Source organism: Odocoileus virginianus, chromosome 7, assembly GCF_023699985.2.
Source record: "Odocoileus virginianus isolate 20LAN1187 ecotype Illinois chromosome 7, Ovbor_1.2, whole genome shotgun sequence".
In the NCBI taxonomy this organism is placed as follows: Eukaryota; Metazoa; Chordata; class Mammalia; order Artiodactyla; family Cervidae; genus Odocoileus; species Odocoileus virginianus.
In genome coordinates this window covers 80,470,584-80,484,965 of record NC_069680.1, presented here as the reverse complement: position 1 = coordinate 80,484,965, position 14,382 = coordinate 80,470,584, and positions in this window count along the sequence as shown.

Here is a 14,382-nt window from a genome sequence, read left to right as displayed (position 1 = left end):
CCATCACTACTAGACGATGAGAATCAAGCAGGATTTGGTGCTCGATCTATTGTCTTTTCAAAGGAGATTTGAATTAAAAGTACTTAGAGGAAATATGGTAATGTCCATCAATGTATTTCGTTTGGAAGAGACCACAGTTTTCAGGATAAAGTTTAATCCTTCTATTTCTACATCCTGTTTTCAAATCTGGTCATTATCCTGGTTCATCAGACCTCCAGCATAACCTGCCTCTTGTCATTGTTTTATTATTTTTATTTTGATTTATGTAATTTACAGACTTACGTAAATGTTGCAAGAGTAATACAAAACCTCTCGTGTACCCTTCACCCAAATTTCCTCTTAACATTTTACCATAATTGCTTTTTCTGTCTCCTTTCTCTCTCTGTCTCTCTGTATATAGATAGATACTCACACAAGTTTTATCTAGATGATTGAGGATACGTTTTGACTGTGATGTTTCTTTGTCTCTAAATACTTTGATGTGTATTTCCTAAAAACTGAAACATTCTCTTACATAGCCACAATATAATAGTTGAAATAATGACATTGACGTGAATGTTAACTTTGATTAGTTGATTCAAGTAGTGTATGCCAGGTTTTTCCATTTGATTTTTTTTCAAAAGTAAAATTAGCTAGTAAGGTTTCCTTAAGCACCAGAAGTATTACTCTTGTTGTTTATAAAATCTTATCATCTTTCCCATTTTCAGAGTTTGTAAAACATCTGCATATATTTAGTTCCATTTCCAATCTCTATTTTTCAAAATTTTCACTTCATGTAAATTTTCCTCTCCAAAATCATTTGTGAGAATAACAATTATAACCACATTGAATTCCAAGATATGTTCATCCCAAAACAATACTACAGGAAATTTAGGAGATTAGCCCAAAAGCTTATATTAATGACTTTTCAGCTCCAGTTCATAATTTTCTTATTCCAGTAATGGATTTTCATATGTTAATTTAATTACCTGTATTATTTTTTCTATCCTTATGGAGATATAATTGACAAATTAAAATTGTATTTACTTAAGCTGTACAATGTGATATGATATACATTGTGAAATAATTACCATAACCATGTAATAAACACATCTGTCACAATTATCATAATTAACACACCTGCCATTTCATATCATTGCCATTTTGTGTGTGTTTGTGTTTGTGGTAAGAACACGTAAAATTGACTGTTTTAGCAAATTTCAATTCTACAATGGGGCTTCCCTGATAGCTCAGCTGGTAAAGAATCTGCCTGCAATGCAGGAGACCCCAGTTCGATTCCTGGGTCAGGAAGAACCCCTGGAGAGGGGATAGGTTACCCACTCCAGTATTCTTGGGCTTCCCTTACGGCTCAGCTGGTAAAGAATCCATCTGCAGTGAGGTAGACCACGGTTCGATCTCTGGGTTGGGAGGATCTCCTGGAGAAGGGAAAGGCTACCCACTTCAGTATTCTGTAATGCAGTATTGACTATAGTCACCATGCTGTACATTACATCCCCAGAACTTAGTCATCTTATAACTGAAAATGTATACCTTTTGGCCAGCATCTTCCCATTTTCTTCACTTTCCACCCTCTGGCAACCACCATTCTACTCTCTACTTCTATGAGAGAATAGCAAAGACTTTTAATATTGTAACCCATGATCACTTTAGATGACCCACATGTATGTTTCATTGAAACTATTAGTTGTGGGACTTCCTTGGTCCAGTGGTTAAGAATCTGCTTTTTAATGCAGGGGATGTGGGTTTGATCCCTGGTCAGAGAACTAAGATCCCACATGTCGAGGGGCAACTAAACCCGTGCACCCCAACTACTGAGTCCTCACACTCTAGAGCCCATGCTCCACAACAAGAGAGACCTGCACACCACAACAAAGACTCAATATTGCCAAAAAAGCAAGAGAGAGAAAAATAGAGATTTGTGCTAAATTACACTCATGGCCCAAGATTGTTGAGTATCACTCAATCTGAGTTAAGTGCAAATAAAGTTATCTTTTCTTGATTTTCTTTTGTTACTAGATCTTCATAAAGTCCAATTTTCACATAGTAAAGTTTATTGTAACAAAACTAAACAGATCAAAATTACACAATGAAGTAAATTCAGCATGAATTGTGATAACTGATGTGATGACTGACTGTATGGTAAGGAGGTTGTTAGACCTTGATGGCTCATTACTTCGTCTTAACTAGTTAGACGACAAGTAATTACAAAAGTGTGTTTATGAAAAATGTCCTTGTTGGAGTGGGATTAAGCAGTCATCACAATTTGGCCTCTGGTTCTATGTTTGATGCTGAGACCAACTAACCATTGAACAAAGTGAGTGGGGAACAGATTTTCCAAAATTTAAAAAAAAAAATTAAAATTTGTTTCCATATGACATCAAGTATACTTAGGGGGATAAAGTTAAAAAAAAAAGTATGTTGAGCTAGAACATCTTTGGACAACCTAGTTCTGTAGTACAGGCTACATATCATCCCTTTAGTGCTTAGAATCTGTACCTTCCGGGCAATATTGCATTGTAAACATCTCTCCAGATATTTTATCTTTCTACAAAATAGACTAGACAACTGACTTCATAGATGAGACAACTGCCTTCATGGGACTATTTTAGAGGGTATGAAAGATTCCAATTCCTGATTTACCAACTGTTTTTAATTTTGCTTGTTGAGCTTGAGGTTTTCCTTCCAACTAAAATAATTGGCCACCTAAGTTTGTGAGTTATGAAAAGCATGTTTTGACATAACAGAGAATTTCAAGGGGCTAAAAGAGGCATGAGAGAACACCATTGAAAACAAAAATAATAGCCTGGGACAATCAGGATGCTTAAGACACGATTGGCGTATTTTGCAGGCCCATGGGGGTCCAATGGGTGTATCCATTCAAATATTCAGGACAGGGCATAATTTTTGATGGGTTAATTGATGCCAAATAATTTTATCTGGCATTTGATGATTATACCATTAATAACCTATACTGATAATTTATCATCAATCAGTATTTGTTGAGAACCTACTAGGTACCTGATGCTGTTCTGTGATGTGAATAAAAATAGAGAGGAAATTAGGATAATAATTTAAATGGTGGATGGAATATTATATAGCCATTAAGATGAATAAAATTGGGTCATTCGTAGAGGTGTCAATGGACCTAGAGTTTGTCACACAGACTTAATAAGTCAGGAAGAGAAAATCAAATATTGTATGTTAATGCATATATGTGGAATCTAGAAAAATGGTACTGATGAACCTATTTCCAGGGCAGGAATAGAGATGCAGATATAGAGAATGGACCTGTGAACACAGGGGTGGAGGGGGAGTGAGTGAGTGAGTGAGTGAGTGAAGTCGCTCAGTCAGGTCCGACTCTTTGCAACCCCATGGACTGTAGCCTACCAGGCTCCTCCGTCCATGGGATTCTCCAGGCAAGAATACTGGACTGGGTTGCCATTTCCTTCTCCAGGGGATCTTCCTGACTCAGGAATCGAACCCAGGTCTCCTGCACTGCAGGCAGACGCTTTAACCTCTGAGCCACCAGGGGTGGAGGGGGAGGATGGGTGAATTAGGAGATGAGGATGGACATATATATGCTATCAGGTGTAAAATAGCTAGTTCAGTTCAGTTGTTCAATTGTGTATGACTCTTTGTGACCCCATGGACTGCAGCACACCAGGCTTCCCTGTCCATCACCAACTCCTGGAGCTTGCTCAAACTCATGTCCATCGAGTTGGTGATGCCATCCAACCATCTCATCCTCTGTCATCCCCTTCTCCTCCTGCCTTCATTTTCTTCCCAGCATCAGGGTCTTTTCTAATGAGTTAGCTCTTCGCATCAGGTGGCCAAAGTATTGGAGCTTCAGCTTCAGCATCAGTCCTTCCAATGAATATTTAGGACTGATTTCCTTTAGGATGGACTGGTTGGATCTGCTTGCTGTCCATGGGACTCTCAAGAGTCTTCTCCAGCACCACAGTTCAAGAGCATCAATTCTTCGGAGCTCAGCTTTCTTTATGGTCCAGCTCTCACACCCAAATATGACTACTGGAAAAACCATAGCTTTGACTAGATGGACCTTTGTCAGCAAAGTAATGTCTTTGCTTTTTAATATGCTATCTAGATTGGTCATAGCTTTTCTTCCAATGAGCAAGTGTCTTTTAATTTCATGGCTGCAGTCACCATCTGCAGTGATTTTGGAACCCAAGAAAATAAAGTCTGTTACTGTTTCCATTGTTTTCCCATCTATTTGCCATGAAGTGACGGGACCGAATGCCATGATCTTCATTTTCTGAATGTTGAGTTTTAAGCCAGTTTTTCACTCTCTTCTTTCACTTTCATCAAAAGGCTCTTTAGTTCCTCCTTGCTTTCTGCCATAAGGGTAGTGTCATCTGCATATCTGAGGTTATTGATATTTCTCCCAGCAATCTTGATTCCAGCTTATGTTTCATCCAGCCCAGCATTTCACATGATGTACTCTGCATATAAGTTAAATAAGCAAGGTGACAATATGAAGCATTGACATACTCCTTTCCCAAGCTGTAACTAGTCTGTTGCTCCATGTCCAGTTATATCTGTTGCTTCCTGACCTGCAGATTTCTCAGGAGGCAGGTCAGCTGGTCTGGTATTCCCATCTCTATTATAAGAATTTTCCTTAGTTTGTTGTGATCCATACAGTCAAAGGCCTTGGAGTAGTCAATAATGCAGAAGTAGATGTTTTTCTGGAATTCTCTTGCTTTCTCTATGTTGGCAATTTGATCTCTGGTTCCTCTGCCTTTTCTAAATCCAACTTGAACATCTGGAAGTTCATGGTTCACATACTATTGAAGCCTGGCTTGTAGAATTTTGAGCATTACTTTGCTTGCATGTGAGATGAACACAGTTGTGTGGTAGTTTGAACATTCTTTGGCATTGCCTTTGGGATTGGAATGAAAACTGACCTTTTCCAGTGCTGTAGCCACTGCTGAGTTTTCCAGATTTGCTGGCATATCGCCTGCAGCACTTTCACAGCATCATCTTCAAGGATTTGAAATAGCATAACTGGAATTCTATCACCACCACTAACTTTGTTCATAGTAATGCTTCTGAAGGCCCACTTGACTTCCCATTCCAAGATGTCTGGCTCTAGGTCACACCATCGTGGTTATCTGGGTCACGATGATCTTTTTTGTGTAGTTCTGTGTATTCTTGCCACCTCTTCTTAATATCTTCTGCTTCTGTTAGGGCCATACCATTTCTGTCCTTTATTGAGCCCATCTTTGCATGAAATGTTCCCTTGATAGCTCTAATTTTCTTGAAGAGATCTCTAGTCTTTCCCATTCTATTGTTTTCCTCTATTTCTTTGCATTGATCACTGAGGAAGGCTTTCTTATCCTCCTTGCTTTTCTTTGGAACTCTGCATTCAAATGGGTATCTCTTTCCTTTTCTCCTTTGCCTTTCACGTCTTTTCTTTTCTCAGAGATTTGTAAGGCTTTCTTGGACAACCATTTTGCCTTTTTGCATTTCTTTTTCTTGGGGATGGTCTTGATTACTGCCTCCTGTACAATGTCATGAACCTCTGTCCATAGTTCTTCAGGCACTCTGTCAGATCTAATTCCTTGAATCTATTTGTCACTTCTACTGTATAATCATAAGGGATTTGATTTAGGTCATACCTGAATGGTCTAGTGGTTTTCCCCGCTTTCTTCAATTTAAGTCTGAATTTGGCAATAAGGAGTTCATGATCTGAGCCACAGTCACAGGAAGCCTAGCTCAGTGCTTTGTGATGATGTAGATGGATGGGATGAGGTTTGGGAGGGAGGTCCAAGAGGGAGGCGATATATGTGTACACATAGCGGATTCACTTCATTGTACAGCAGGAACTAACACAACATTGTAAAGCAATTATGCTCCAGTTTTTAAAAAAGAATTTACACAGGTGGGTGTGAGAGAGAGTTTGATTGGGGTGATTAGGGAAGCCATATTCAAGGATCTGTCTTTGGAGGAGAGGTCTGAGGAAGTGAGGGAGTGAACTGTAGGGGTGCAGGGTGAAGGAGATTTCCAACTGAATGTCTGGGCAGGGCTGCACTGGGGCACCGGGACTGCAGATTTCAAGTTCCTGAACGAGAAGGGACTCCTGCTGCTCAAAGGATAGCGACTGGGCCAAGGAGGCAGAACTGCGTGAGCCCCAGTAAGGGCTTTGGACAGTTGGCCATCCCCTGAAAATAATTCAGTAGCCGCCAGCCCAGGTGGTTTTCCATGAGGCAGTTGGGGTGATTTGGGAAATGGTATTCCAGAAAATTCCTCAGCCAGCCATTCCCTAAGAAAGGGAATGTGCTTGTGCTAGTCAGCTCTGACTTGCATAAGACTTCTATGTCAAAATCCTGACTTCAGGCTCTCCCAGCTGTCCCCCTGGACATTCAGAGTTCTGCTGCGTTTGACCCTGATGCACCTCTCTGAACTTACTTCCACTGGCTGACTTTCAGCACCCTTCTTTTCTAGTGAGTTCTTTGCTGTCAGAAGGTAATTTTTGCTGGTGGTTTTCCACCTCTCCAGGTGAAATGCTGCCAGGTTGTAGAGTGCCTCAAGTGGGGTCTTATCAAACCTCTTACATACCCATCCATTCCTCCTGAAACTCTACTGGGTTACAAAAGCAAGCCCACATTCCCTGAAGATAAAATCCAAGTACAGTTTCTTACTGCATAACCAGAACCGACTTCTGTGTTTTCTGTGGGTTAAATAACAACCCTAGGAACAATCACATTGCAGCTACGTCATGATGATCAGTTAATAGATAAGAAAGGTCAGTCTAGGGTGTCAAGAGGCTGGAAGAGCAGGCCTGGCCTAGCTTATCACACAGGTCAGAGATGGGGGTATATTTTCAGGCAATGAGGAATCACTGATAGTGTCTCAGTGGTGACATAGTGGAGTTGTCTCTATCAGTATGCTTTAAATGGAATTAGTGAAGAAATGTCATGAAAATGGGAGCGTCTGGGACAATGGAAAGATGTCAGTCCATCATGGAGATGAACTTAGGCAGGGGAGAAAGGAACAGGGGGTTGTGGTAACCATGGAAATTCGCTGCTCTGATCGGATACAGGGAGGACAGCTGACTGACAGAACTGATTGCAGGTCCCCCGCACCCACTGCCACATCCGGCCGTGGTCCCACTCTCCTGAGTTTGATGAGCAGCCCCACTCCTGCAGGATGCTTCCTTCACTTCCTTCAGGTGACCTGGCCAAGAGTCATGCCACAGCCTGAGAGTCTTCCCACCATCCTCCTGCTGCCCACGTCTCCTGTTACAGGTGTGAGACCTGTTCTGAGTCTCATGGTCCTCCCTGCCTTCTCCTGCTCCCTTGGTCCTCTTTAGGCCCAAGAAAATGGGTCCAGGTTGGGGACCAGCTGACTCACCGCCTGGTGGTCAAAGGGGATGGTTACCTCTGTGCCATTCACAAAGTCCTCGGGCTGGCCAAAAAGTCCATTCAGCTTTTTCTGTATGATCTTATGGAAAATCTAAATGAACTTTTTTACCAACCTGTTATGTGTCACAGGGCTTCCCAGGCGGCCCAGTGGTAAAGAATGGCCTACCAGTGCAGGAAGCACAGGAGACTAAGGTTCGATCCCTGGGCCGGGAAGATTCCATGGTGTGGGAAATGGCAACCCTCTCCAGTATTCTTGCCTGGAAAATTCCATGGACAGAGGAGCCTGGTGGGCTACAGTCCATGGTAGTTGCATAGAGTTGGACACACCTGAGTGACTGAGCATGCACTAACCATTATAGCAGCCTTGTGAGGGTATATGACAGTCTTCATTTTACTGGTGAGCAAACTGGGACTCAGTATTTAGATGGTTGCCCAAGGTCTCAATAGCTAAAAAATGTTATAGCTGAGGTTAAAGAACGTGGTCTTCTTCTAACGGCAAGCAGAATACTCTTTCTACTCATGTAATGATATTCAACTGTTTGTGTAAACATTTTTAAAGCCAGTCTGAGACTATTCCTTTGCTGACAAAGGTCCATCTAGTCAAAGCTATGGTTTTTCCAGTGGTCATGTGTGGATGTGAGAGTTGGACTATAAAGAAAGCTGAGTGCTGAAGAATTGATGCTTTGGAACTGTGGTGTTGGAGAAGACTCTTGAGAGTCCCTTGAACAGCAAGAAGATGAAACCAGTCCATTCTAAAGGAAATCAGGCATGAATATTCATTGGAAGGACTGATGCTAAAGCTGAAGCTCCAATACTTCGGCCACCTGATTTGAAGAGCTGACTCATTAGAAAAGACCCTGATGCTGGGAAGGATTGAAGGCAAGAGGAGAAGGGGAGGACAGAGGATGAGATGGTTGGATGGCATCACTGACTCGATGGACATGGGTTTGAGTAAGCTCTGGGAGCTGGTGATGGACAGGGAAGCCTGGTGTGCTGCAGTCCATGGGGGTCATAAAGAGTCGGACATGACTGAGCAACTGAACAGAAGACCATTCCTGAAATAGAAGTATTTTTTTGTATTCTAATCTGCTCATATATGCAAATATTCTATACAAAACTGCCATTAGAGGTTACATTGTTGTTGTTTAGTCACTAAGTTGCCTCTGGCTCTTTGCAACCCCATGGACTATAGCCCGCTAGGTTTCTCTGTCCATGGGATTTCCCAGGCAAGAATACTGAAGTGGGTTGCCATTTCCTCTCCAGAGAATCCTTCTGACCCAAGGTTCAAACCTGCATCTCCTGTATTGGCAGGCAGTTTCTTTACCACTGAGCCACCACCACTTTATATTCACTTTTTTCCAGATAGCATGATAATGTCCATGTTGTGACAAAGCTTTCATAATTGTTACTTTGCAAACATTGCATCTATTAGCACTTACTTAAGCTGAGCATTTCCCATCTGTTAACATTTAGGGTGTTTCCTTTTGGGGGACTATTACTAAAAAACATCTGCAGTGAATATTGCTCTTTCTCTCTGGGCGTTATTTCTTCCAATCTTCTTCCCCAAATAGAATTACTGGGTTAAAGAATGTGAACGTTTTTATGGTCTTTGATAATGTACTGCCACTGTTGGGAGTGAGGGTAGGGAGAGGTGAGAGGTAGAATGTGGACAAAGTCACCACTGACACTGGAGAAATGAGACGTGTACCTTTTACTTTTTCTGTGTGTGTGTGCACGTGGGCGCTCAGTCATGTCCGACCCTTTGCAACCCCATGGACTGTAGCCTGCCAGTCTCCTCCGTCCGTGGGATTTCCCAGGCCAGAATACTGCAGCAGTTTGCCATTTCCTCCAGGGGATCTTCCCGACCCAGGAACTGAACCTGAGTCTCCTGCCCTGGCAGGTGTATTTACTGCTAAGCCACCAGGGAAGCCCTTGCACTCTACTAGATCAACGATTATAGCCACATCTCATCTTGGCTGAGAATCTTTAGTTTACAAAGTGGATCTACAATCTCACCTAATCTGCAGGAGTACTTTATTTATTTATTTTTTGCAAGAGTACTTTAAACCTTGTCTTACAGATGAGGAAACTGAGGTTCAGAATAAATACTTGGCTCAGGGACACTCAGTTAGCAAAAGGCAGTGCTCGGTCTTCAAAGGCAGGGCTCTTCCCTTTAAAGAGCTATAAGAGGACAACTCGAATTGCTAGTGACCATTTGGTCTTCATCCAAAGAGGCTGCTGCCCAAGAGTTGGCTACATTGGCTTTTTGAAATAATGCTGACTTCTACATTTGGCCAGGTAGCCTCTTCAGCTTTCAGAAACTCCACCAGGTTCCAGAAAAACACACTGTCTCCCAGAAGAGTGGTTCCCAGCAGGGTGGGCTGAGAGGTGAGAGGCAAGGAGAAGGGGTGTGGGGTCAGAATTCCCTTCCCTGGATTCCAGTAAGCTCGGGGGTGTGCCCAGGTCTGGGAAGTAGGTGGGACAGCAAGGTGGGAAGGAAGGGGCTGGACAGATGGAGAATCATTGATCAAAGCTGCCCATCTGCTGACTGTTGGAATTGGACTTTCTCCTCAGGCTCCATTCCAGATAATTCCCATCACTCCATTTAGTTCTGATTACAAATGACCCATTCCTTATGCACAAACAAAGTTGTAAGAACAAACAAAATTTAAACCCAGACATTGGAAAGAGATCAAGGAGGGGCATTTCAACCTTTCTTCACTCTTTTTTTTAAAAGTTTATTTTATTGAAGGATAGTTGATTTATAACATTAGGTTAATTTATGCTATACAGCAAAGTGATTCATTTATACATATGTATACATTACTTTTCATATTTTTTCCATTATAGGTTATCATAGGATATTGAATATAGTTCCCTGTTCTAAACAATAGGACCTTGTTTTTTCTCCATCTTATGCATACTAGTTTGAAGCTGGCAATCTCAAACTTGGACTTCCCTGGTAGCTCAGATGGTTCTGCCTGGGTCAGGAAGATCACCTGGAGTAGGAAATGGCAACCCACTCCAGTATTCTTGCCTGGAAAATTCCATAGACAGAGGAGCCTGGTGGGCTTCAGTCCATACCTCACCTTGGCAACCACAGGTCTGATCTCTATTGAGTTATTTGATTAAAAGGAAAATGGTGTCCATTTATTTGTTTGTTCATTCTTTCAGCATCTGCTATGTGCTGGGTAATGTTTTAGCCTGGGATAGGTGAATGCTTTCTATAAAGGGCCAAATAGTAAAGACTTTAGTCTTTGTGGGTCAAGAGGTAATGACCTCAGCTCTTAAAACAATTTTCTCTCCAAAAGGCTAAATAGTGAGTCTTTGTTGTTATTTTGGTTTGTTTTTTTTAAAAAAATATTTTAAATGTAAAAAATTTCTGCATTAAACTTATATTAAATCTATATTCAAATGAAATATAGATAATGATATCAATGTGTGGGTGACCTCTCTAATAAATTAAACAATGGTCTAAATTGGTCTTAATTATCTGAATATATCATGAACACTTGTGGATTCTGAGACTAAATATCGAATGGTGTCAGTCTCCACCCCCCAAAAAAGTAAGCTATTTTTACAGCTTAAAAGAAACTTTAAAGTTCTTATTTCAACTTTTAATTTAGAAATTCACTGGTCTTGGCATTCTATATCCCTGGCTAAGTCAATAATTATTTCATGTAAGCTTATTTTTCAGTCATTTCATTAAACTGCTTTTCCATCAAAATAAATAATATATAGTAAAATAATAAAAAAAATATTTCTGAGCTTACTGACTATTACTAAACTAAGGTGGGTGGGGTTTGGCCAGTGGCTATTATTTGCTGACCCCTGGTTTTAGGCACTGGGGATAGAGCGTTGAATGAAAGAGATGAACTTTCCTTCTATCATGGAATTTACATTCTAATTGAGAGAGACAGAAAATAAATATAATAAGTAAATTATCTAATATGTAAAAAGGGCTAAGTGCTATCAAGAAAACAGAGATGAACTGGGTATTGGGAATGTAGTGATAGAAGGAAAGTGTGGATTTTGTTTATTTATTGAAGTATAGTTTCTTTACAATACTGGGTTGCTTTCTGCCATAGGGAAGTGTGAGTTTTAAATAAGGTGGTCAAGGAAGGTCTCACTGTAAAGGTGTCAAGTGAGGAAAAACTAAAAGGAAGCCAAGGAATGAGCTATGAGTATTCCAGGCAGAGGGAGCCGTCCGTGCAAAGACCCTGAGGCAGGAGCAGGCCTGGAATGTGAAGCAGTCAGAGTGGCTGAACCAGGGTGAGAGACAGGAGTGGTGGGTGAGGTCCGCGTGTAGACTCGTGTGTGTGTGCATGCGTATGTGAGTGTGTGTGGTGTGTATATGTGTGCTTCTGTGGTGTTTGGGGCGTGAAGAGCAACTGCTGAAAGGGCCACCAGCTGGGATCTGAATTCTGCCTTATTTTCTGAGCCTGATTCTGTTCTGCTCCTCCCAATTAAACCATAGAGGATCTGCTATGAGCCCTTGGCCAGGGTCATCTCACCCGATCCTCTCCAGTCTGTGCAGTGGCTTGACCCAGGCCTGCCCCCTCTCCTGGCCTGTGGGGAAGAGTTCGAGTTAGGAATACAAGCTAATGAGCAGGGCCTCTGTTTTAAGGGGGAGTCAGAAACTCACTAGAACATCAGTTAGCCTCTCAGATTGGAAATGAAGGGAAAAAATAGAGGATTTCCTATTAGAGGTGAAAGGACAAATGGAAGGGGGATGGATATTTTGGGTGGTTGTTTTTCAGGATCTTTACTGTAGGAGAGAAAAAATGAACCACTTCCTGCGAAAGGAAAGACCCACCCCACCCCCACCCCCAGCCTATGTGCGCCAAAAGGAGGGGAACACAGATGATGCTTTCTATTTTAGGGCATCACCTAGTGCAGCCAGGCCATTTGGGACCCTATTATTAATATCTCTTTTACTAGCTCCCAGAACTGTGGAATCCTGAGACTTATAAAATTTAAAGTGAAATTTGAGGGGCTCAACATAGAATCAGCAACTTTCTATGGTCATCACCATCATTTGATAAATGACAGGATAATTTCACACTCAAATATAGGAATTACACAGGGTCAGAATCAAGAAGAGTTCTTTTAATTGAATATGGTTAACTGTGAAAAATACACTTAAAGAATGAAAAGTGAATGTATTAGTTGCTCAGTTGTGTCTGACTCTTTGTCATCCTGTGGCCTGTAGCCTGCCAGGCTCTTCTGTCCATGGGATTCTCCAGGCAAGAATACTGGAGTGGGCTGCCATTTGCTTCTCCAGGGGGTCTTCCAACCAGGGGATCAAACCTGGGTCTCCTATATTGCAAGCAAATTCTTTTCCATCTGAGCCACCAAGCAGTGAAAGTGAAAGTCACTTAGTCGTGTCCGACTCTTTGCGACCCCATGGACTATACAGTTCATGGAATTCTCCAGGCCAGAATATTGGAGTGGGTAGCCTTTCCCTTCTCCAGGGGATCTTCCCAACCCGGGGATTGAACCCAGGTCTCCCACATTGCAGGCCAATTCTTTACCTGCTAAGCCACCAGGGAAGACCCACATAAAGAATATAGAAATGTGTATGTAACTATATATGTCTGCCGGCTTGGGACTCCCATGATGTTGTGTGTAACGCACATGAATTTCCTCTTGGCCTCGAAACCCTGCAGATAAATAAATGGCCAGAAACCCCTGAGGTCGTTTATTTTTGTGAGTGTACAGATCTACTACCCATACAGTTTATACAGTTTATTTATGTCTGGTAACTGTGTAGACCTAATAGTCTTCATTCACATTAGAAGATCTGAAACAAAAACCATCAGCCATCCACTCATTTCAGCCCAAATATGGTGTGACATTTTGGTTTAGAACATATGCCCCATGGGGTTGTCCCGCAGCCCAGGGAGGTTTAGGAAAGTCAAGTACTTTTCTTCTTCCAGGAACTTGAGTGCTAAATATTTACAAATGTAAAGAGAGACAGTATGCCTGAGATCCTCTCAGGGGAGGAGTGTTTAACTGAGACGGGGTTTTTTTGCTTTCTAGGTTTATACTAATGATAGATTATGGCAAAACAAATGATGAAAAATGAGAAGCATGTTGAACCGGTTGTTTGGACAACACCCCCCAGCTGGCTTGTCTGGCCCATCTGTGGGGCAGTTCGGTCTCATTCTGCTTCTCTTAGCACTCGGTCCACCCTTTGCTGCTGTCCCGTTACAGTATCAGGGCCGTCCACCCACTTCCCTGCTCTCTCTGAGGGTGAGGGTGCCGTTAGAACCCAGAAGTGGATTGTCTTCTATTTTTTAAAAAACATTTATTTGTTTGGCTCTGCCAGGTCTTTGTTGTGGCATGAGGGATCTAGTTTCCTGAGCAGGGATTGAACCCCAGGCCCCCTACATTGGGAAACGGAGTCTTAGCCACTAGACAACCAAGGAAGTCCCTGTCTTCTTTTCTGAGCTGCATTTTAAGCTAATGTTACCACTCTCCATGGTGTGTATTTTCCACTAAAATATCTAGACCTAAACTTCCCTTTTCTAAATTATGAAAACAGGTGCATGCCTATTATAAAAACTTCAAACAGTCTAGCCTATATAATGTTAAAAGGGAAGTTTCTCCTTCCCGCTGCCTGCATCCCATACTCTAGATTTCTATGGATTTCTCTTAGGAACGTGGCTTCTGGAGTCAGTCTGGGTGCAACTCCGCCATGCTTCTTGGAAGACCCTGGACAAGTCCCTTGATCTCCCCATGTTTCAGGTTTCGCATCTGTAAAATGGGGACAATTACAGTACTCACCTCATAGGGCTGTTGTGAGGATTAAACAAGCTATTGCATGTACAGTGCCTGGAGTAGAGCATGGCATGTAATAAGCACTAGATGCATGCTCATTACAGTTATTAGCAGTGGTAATACTATAAATACATACCATGTTACTTCGAATATAGGGTTAACTGTTGTCACAGAGGCCCCGAACTACAGCAAATCAAACAAGATAGATGTTTCTTTC